Source organism: Hippocampus comes, unplaced genomic scaffold (assembly GCF_001891065.2).
Source record: "Hippocampus comes isolate QL1 unplaced genomic scaffold, H_comes_QL1_v1.1 scaffold6, whole genome shotgun sequence".
In the NCBI taxonomy this organism is placed as follows: domain Eukaryota; kingdom Metazoa; phylum Chordata; class Actinopteri; order Syngnathiformes; family Syngnathidae; genus Hippocampus; species Hippocampus comes.
This window is the reverse complement of record NW_017805833.1, coordinates 1,590,916-1,598,545: the sequence shown is the minus strand read 5'-3', so window position 1 is coordinate 1,598,545 and position 7,630 is coordinate 1,590,916. Positions and strand designations below refer to the sequence as shown.

At 41.3% G+C, this 7,630-nt stretch overlaps 1 protein-coding gene across 4 annotated transcripts in view; it reads right to left on the bottom strand.

The window, feature by feature from the left end:
- The window catches only part of rsrc1 (arginine/serine-rich coiled-coil 1), a 115,886-nt gene that overhangs the window by 63,479 nt on the left and 44,777 nt on the right, over window positions 1–7,630 (bottom strand). The gene's annotated exons all lie outside the window — the stretch shown is intronic.

Here is a 7,630-nt window from a genome sequence, read left to right as displayed (position 1 = left end):
CACACACACACAGCATGCCCAAAACAGTTAAATGCCTGATTTTGTTTTATGTGTGGAGGGTCTGCCGAAGACAAAAAAATATTTTAATATTAGAAAAATCCGAATGGGCATACCCTGCCGTAGTTATGGGTGTACTCTATACACTGCCTCTCTCTCGTAGTCTGCTGGGAAAGAGGACAAATGTTAATTTAAAAATAAATAAATAAATAAATAAAAAGGGGGGGAGCAATGCATTTCCTAATAATGAGAAATTCTATTTTAAAAGTCAAGCGGGTCGGATTATGGTGGTATAACTGTACGCTCATCACATAAGTTTGATGGAAAGAATGCTCATCTTGCCATCGACTTTAACATCAATCTTAATGCTCCACTGCTTTTACCATTACTTCTGTATTGCAACTGCTTATTGACAGAAAATAATGGTCCACAGGCCCCGTCCCGTATACTACATCTCTTTATAGTGGAGCTGATACTCAATAGTCATCTCATTATATGGCATAATATTGCAAGGCCTTCCTATGCCTCGTCTTCCTCCGCCCCGACAAACAGAGCTACGCCACAGCCAAAAGAGGACAGGAGAAAATAGAGCTCCAAGAAAATGTAATATTTCTGTTTTTAATATCAAGCTCTATATGATCAGGGCAGAGATGGGTTCCATGACAATATGTTTATTTAGATATTTTATAGGGAGGGGGGGAAAAACTGCCTATCAGTCTATGCGTTGGACGGGGGCGAGGCTTCTGTTTCGGAGCTCATCGTATATGAAAAATAATGTTGTGTATGGCTATACTTTTATATATATTGTCAATATGGCATCGGGGCTCTTTTACAATGTGCCATACTTCAGGCCTGGGCTAACAGCATTTTATGGCCCACTAGCAGTTCATCTTCATGTCTCAGGCAGGCAGGAGCAGTGCATAATAATGTCGTTTTCTGCCCCCAAATGCTATTTCACGGGTCGGGCCTCATTTCTCAAACTTCACCACTTTTACAATTTCCCAAACTTTTATTCCCGTCATTATTACCAAGAAGATTTCATTACGTATTTAGAATGTAAACAGGTCTGAGTAATGACACTCTCCCGCCCGTCTGCCCCGGAATGGTTCCCTCCTCTGATCGCTCTGCTGCTATCTCACCACACACACACACACACACACACACACTAGCACACGTGTTAACACACAACGGCAACATACTGCGGTTTACTAACATACAGCTCCATGAAAAGTACGAATATACGCGCTTGTAAACCGCTGCAAACAAGATGCAACTCAAAGGAGTGTGTGCACATGCATGTAGATGCTCTTGACAAAGGTGGCGGTGGGGCGGGGGAGAGGTGCGCAGGGGGAGGGCTTACACTCAACTCACATAAATCATGGAGAAGAAAAATGAGCAAATCTGCAGGCTAACTCATCTCCTCTCCATCCAGAGAAAATGAAATTCACGGCAATACCTATCAAAACTGCAATCATCCAGAGATAATATCTTCTTTGGTCTATCTGCACTTTCCGATTTAATTTCCTCCATGCCCTTGACATGCAGCGATAGCATTAAGATGAAGCACATACAGTAAGGGAGTAGTTCTCAACACTTTGATATATGACACCGCCGCGCCAAATGTAATGTCATCATTTGGAAATGAATGTAATGGTTCTTTTGTTTAGAGATATTTTTTCTTTTTTGGCATGGGCACTATAGATGATGAAGATCAAGACAGTCGTGGGTGCGTACATGCAAAGGAGGAACACGTCGCGCGCGCGTGTGTGTGTGTGTGTGTGTGTGTGTGTGTGTGTGTGTGTGTGTGTGTGTGTGTGTGTGTGTGTGTGTATCGCACTCTGATGCCTCCTTGCTTGTGTGCCAGAATGACATGCAATTTACAAGCAGGCCTGGCCCGACTAGGGGCGGGGGCACGGGGGGTTCACTGAAATTACTCCATCATTTAGCTGCGACGTTCAGATGAGAAAACCCCGCCGCCACCTCACGCTCTACACCCCGCCAACGCCACATCAAACATCATGAAATCATTAGTGTAATCAGCATGGAAATGTGTTTACTGATTATCAACAGCCAGTCCCCTCCTACCCTCTCTGATTTCTGTTATCTCTCTAGAACTGTCTTTGCTTCTTTATCCTCTGGGATGATATTCGCAGGGAAGGGGGCGGGGGGCAGTGCAACATGTTAGTTTTGGAAAAACCCTAAATTCTCCCAAACTTCTTGCACACTCAGTGTGTTGTCAGGTTGGATTCCCTTCAGGGAGTCTGCGCCTTCTGCAGCTGCTTGTCGCTGTCTGTCATTAGGACAACCGGGCCACTGGTCTCAGTAAACTCTTCAACTCACCGAGGGACGCCATGAAGGATGCCTTAAGTCAGCTGGGTGTGAGAAGCACCACAAGCCTGTGTCCTGACACCAACTTTGTATAAAACCTTTAAACGCATTGAGCTGTATTTTGTTCGAGAAGGTATAAAAGGTTTCACATTATGTTCGCGTCATAGAATAATTGCCAAAGTAATTTTTTACTTCCTACCACAATTAGGTATGGACCGGTTAGCAGCTTTTTGTTCCGGTACCATGGCTTAGTAGACAAAGGATATGCAAAACATGCTTCTATGTCTTATGTAATGTAATATAATGTCCTGTTTTTGAATACATTGGTACCTCTACTTACAAACGTCTCTTCATACGAAATTTTCAAGTTATGAAACGCCTCAAAAGGAAATACATTCTGATATTATTAAACACTATTATTACACACAACAGAAAAAACATGGGCGATTTCTGAATCATACTAGATATATGAATGTTTCAGGTTCCACTCTAATAGTCTGTTACAGCCCAAGTGAAAACCTATGATGTGATTTAAAAAAAAAAAAAAAAAAAACATGAAACACGTCAGTTATAATTTGCTGTCCTTGTGTAGAATTGTATCACTTTTTGTTCCTGTTTCAGTTCGCCTGTTGGTGTTTTCATTTATTTTTTTTTGTATTTCTTTTGTAGGTGTAAAATGTTTTAACCTTGGAGGCGGACTGTGCTCTTGTTTCAGAATACTTCCTCCCAAGAAGTCTTCCATATCCCATACCCACTCCCTCCACTGTCTCCTTACGCTTGTACTTCTACGTGTCCCCTGGCACTGTGCCTAGCAGAATGCTGAAGCAGAGCTGCAAAGTGAACTTGCGATCATGACGAGGCCGAGTCGTAACGTATCGATAAAGGGGCATGCTTTTTCTTCCGCTTCATTCTATCAACCGCATGGACTGATTAGCAGCTGCGGGGCTACCTCTTTCGCGAGGATTTTTCTTCTTCTGGGCAGAGCAAAGCATCATTGGAGTCATACTCAAGTGCTCTTGCCTCACTGCTTCTGTATAAAAGCACACAGCTAAACGTGATGCATTGGGAGCAATTATTTTCACTCTTTTTACTCTTTGTTCTCTCACGTTCACGCGGTCTGCCGAGATATGACAACAAAACACACAACACAAGAAATGTCTTTGGCATGCAAATTATAATTGCTCACTCAACGGCACCATATATTGACTATTTTTGGTGGAATACAATCATACTCATAAAGCGCCAAAGTACAGCAATTGTAATATCAAGTCACCTTTGATATAGGCCCACTCTATACGAGCAGTCCTTCTCGAGAGGCTCCACTCTGCATTTTCAATCATTTTGATAAATGGTTCATATTTATGTAAGTAAACATTTGCACTCACCACGTGGCACGACCCAGCCAATCACACGTTTATTGAGAAAAGCTTTGCGAGTGGGCATGTGAGGCAGGCAAATCGTGACGGGGAATCCATGTAAAAGAGGATTAGGGATTAACTGAACAATTATGACAAATGGTAGTCAAAATGGTGTTGCAGATATCTCAAACTGGCGTAATAGATAAATAATTCAGCTACAGACACCCATAATTCATTAGCAGATATTGGCAGCTGAATAGGTGACATCTATAATGAGAAGCCTCATACACATGAATGGCAAAAGTGACATCATTTGTCCACGGTGAGATGACGTTGCAGAGTTTTTGACCGACAAAATTGAATTAGAGATACATTACATCTATCTGTCGTTTCAACTAATCACAATTCTAATTCCTGATGTTGAATAAAAAATTCCAACTATTCATCACATTGTGGTTGGCAACCAAAAAAAAAAAAAAACAAATTCAACCACAACAGTGCAATTAAACAATCAATTGAATACACAAATTAGTTTGACCAAAATCAATGCTTATATAAAATGGCATCTTGCTGAAATCACAATGATGAACATGAGAAGCTTGCCATCAAGGTTCATTACTCTCCATTATGCGCCTCAGGAGTTCTTTCTTTTATTTTATTAGACAGCAGATTAACTTCTCTTAAAGCTCCGAAGACAGGGACGCTAAAATGTTAATGAAACCTTGGCTTCAACAACTCACTCCTCATTGAGACGACTGCACAATTCATTACTAAAAACCTTCATATGAGCAAAGAGGGAGGAGGAGCATCTGATCAAAACCAAGACACGCTGAACTATTCAAACATTTTGGACAGCGTTCAAATCCCTGCACATTTTGGAAACGCTTTCCTATCATATGACTGCTCTTAAGAAGAAACCTCAAACAATACCGATTAATTAATAAAAGAGAGTGATGGTTTTACTCCAACCGTTTCAAGACAAGGATCTAAAAGAATAATATGTCTCAGTTTTAGTTGGGTTGACGTGCTCATCTGGAGAGCAGTACATCAGCAGAGAGTCATAAATGCCTGTTTGGAAATCTGCTGGGATGTTTATGTGAGCGACTGAGAAGGAACAACATTTTGAACACTTCTACAAGTCTTCCTCAGGGGGGAAAACATGCTTTACATTATTTACTGTTCCCGGCCCCGAGTCATAATCAAGAGCGCTGAGCTCCCCAGGCAGCTGAGTGCCGGGGTGCAATCTCCCTATAAGCATAAACACACCCGTAAATTCAAACGTGCCGCCGCAGTTGCGGGGGTTGAATTCCTCGAGACGTTTTGCTCTAAAATACACGGCGATAAAGCAATGGGTGTGTGCTTTTATCACTGTGTATGTAAAGTTAAAATGCAATGTAATGTTAAAAATATACTCCGGTGCATCAAACCCAACGTCTGCAAGGAAGTGATGATGGCTCGGATGCTGCTGCTGCAGTGGCGCATTATTTGTTAAAAATCTGATTAGACATACTAAAAATCTACATAAAATCTGATAAGATCTCGATCCAAAATTCAACCTTCACAAAAATAACAACGATCACTTGTGACTGACACAGTCAAAGAAGCATTACCTTATTTCCACAAATAGCAGCCTCTGCTCTAATTGATGCAATGTCTAATTCCAGTCCTTTGTAATTGTATCAATTCCATTACAGGATTAATAGTTCTGTCAGTCTGTCTAAGCGCCAATCAGATCCACATTTGCATCATCAATTTCTGATTTAATGTTTTCACATCCCTGTCGCAAAATCATAGAGAGAAGTTAGTTAGAAGGCAAAAGTCGCTGTCTGAATTCTACAGTAGCGGACGAGTCGAAGATTGGAGGGTGCCTCTCTCCCCAGAGGCGCTCCTATGGAGATTTCTGCATTGACCATCTGGGCCAGGACGCATTTCCTCCAAGGCATCTTCCTGCAGAGCTTTATCTGATGTAATGGACGTCTACACTATTTCAACTAACATTGTATCGAATCATATTATGTGTTAAATGTTGCCCACATCAGCATCCATCACAGCCTGGTCATCCTGGAAGTGGGATTCCTATTTGTGACATGCCAACACGTCCATGTAATTAACAGCCCTTTACACCCTTAAATCGCATAACTGTCAAAAACAGTTGTCACCAATAAGGTGGCAGAATGCCAATGCAACACAATACAGTTTAATCAAGTCCCACGCCGTCTATAATTTGACAATACATCAACAGAAAAAATAAGATTACGGTTCTTACATGTTAAGTCCACAAGGTACCCCCAACGATTAACTACTGTCATGTACCGGTACTGCATACTTCCACCGGAACAACGTTAATAAGTTGAAACAGAATATCATTCGGGTTCAATGTATAATAGGATGTTAACCTATTTTTTGAATCTCTTGTTTATTCTACGATGACTGAGTAAACTATGCATCGAGCATGGTGTCCAGTTTTATTGGTCAGCAGTTTACAGAATAAAACAAATATGTGAATACATATAAAAATTAGAGCGATGGGGATCAAGATTCAAACGATCTGAATGAACCATCATGTAAAGCAAGAACATATTTTATATGTCAGTGATAATGACGATATTATAAGTGTACATACCCTTAACCTGTGTACATACCCTTTAAACTACTCTTCGTAACTGCAAGCTATGGTATAATTGCTTTAACATACCGTAGCCATTTATGCTGAGTGCATCTTGTGTGCTGAAGGCTCACTTACTATTGCTATACAGAAAGTGATTAATATTGTTAATGCATGTAACCCTCTCTTGAATTATTTATATTGCCTTTTATGGAGCCCTGCATTATTGGATATCTACATTCCCATCTGCTGTACTTGTTCAGATCTGCGCTCTGTAATTTGCTTTGGATGTCCAACCGTCTTATCATTTGAAATTTCTTATGAGTAAGAAAATAAACATGATGCTTGATAGAGAAATTTTGCCCGTGGCTTAATGTCATACACATACTTTTCAGTGTCAAGAAGGAAGCCAAATCCAGATGGAAGTGCAAGGATGCAGACTAAACTCAAGATTCATTATTTCTGTCTGGATTTTAAAAACAGGTACGTCAACATTGTTTGACAATGGTTAATCATTAGTCCCACTTGCATTGCACTGCACTGAATAAAATGCCTGTTACAGGTAACAGGTATTCTGCACTCTGGGAGCATAAGGCAGGTCATTTCTTCTAACCAAAGCACTTCCCACATCATTGCTGAATCTCAATCCAGTCAGAAATCGAGGAAATATTACATAAGAACACACATGAATGAACATTTGTGGCAGAAAGTGATGATAGGCACAAGACTGAGGTCCATTCTTCAGATCAGCCATTCGCTGCATTGCAGCTAGAAAACTGTTAATGTGGAGGTCGGATCTGATTTTGCCAGATTCAGGGTCATTTGCGTTGTGCGGTCAGTGCGCGTGTGTGCATGCGTGCACGCGTGTGTGAGTGTGTCGTTTAGTATGCAGGGGGCCAGGGCGTGCGTCATCCGCCGAGAACCAGGACCCTCGCTGACCCCCGTCTATAATTCATCCTGTGGAATAAGGGGCCAAAAGGAAAGCTTTGGTTCTTTCTCACCCAAAAAGAGGAGCGAGAACCTTTTCACTTCGTTGCATGGCACTGTGACCTCATATTAAAGCAAGAAAGAAAGAAAGTCAAGAAACGGACATTAAATGTTAAGGTTTTGTCCCATGAGAGAGTTTTGGGGCGTGCTCTCACATTCATTGGTACGTGTGAAGACCAAGCGTGCCCGCGTGTGTTTCAGGGGACTTGAGGATAATTTGATTGGTACGATTATTCCAATTATCTTCATATCAAGTTAAGATTGCTCTCTCACTGTCTGTCACGAGACAACTTCATTTTAATTAAGCAGATGTGTGTGTGTGTGTGTGTGTGTGTGTGTGTGTGTGTGTGTGTGT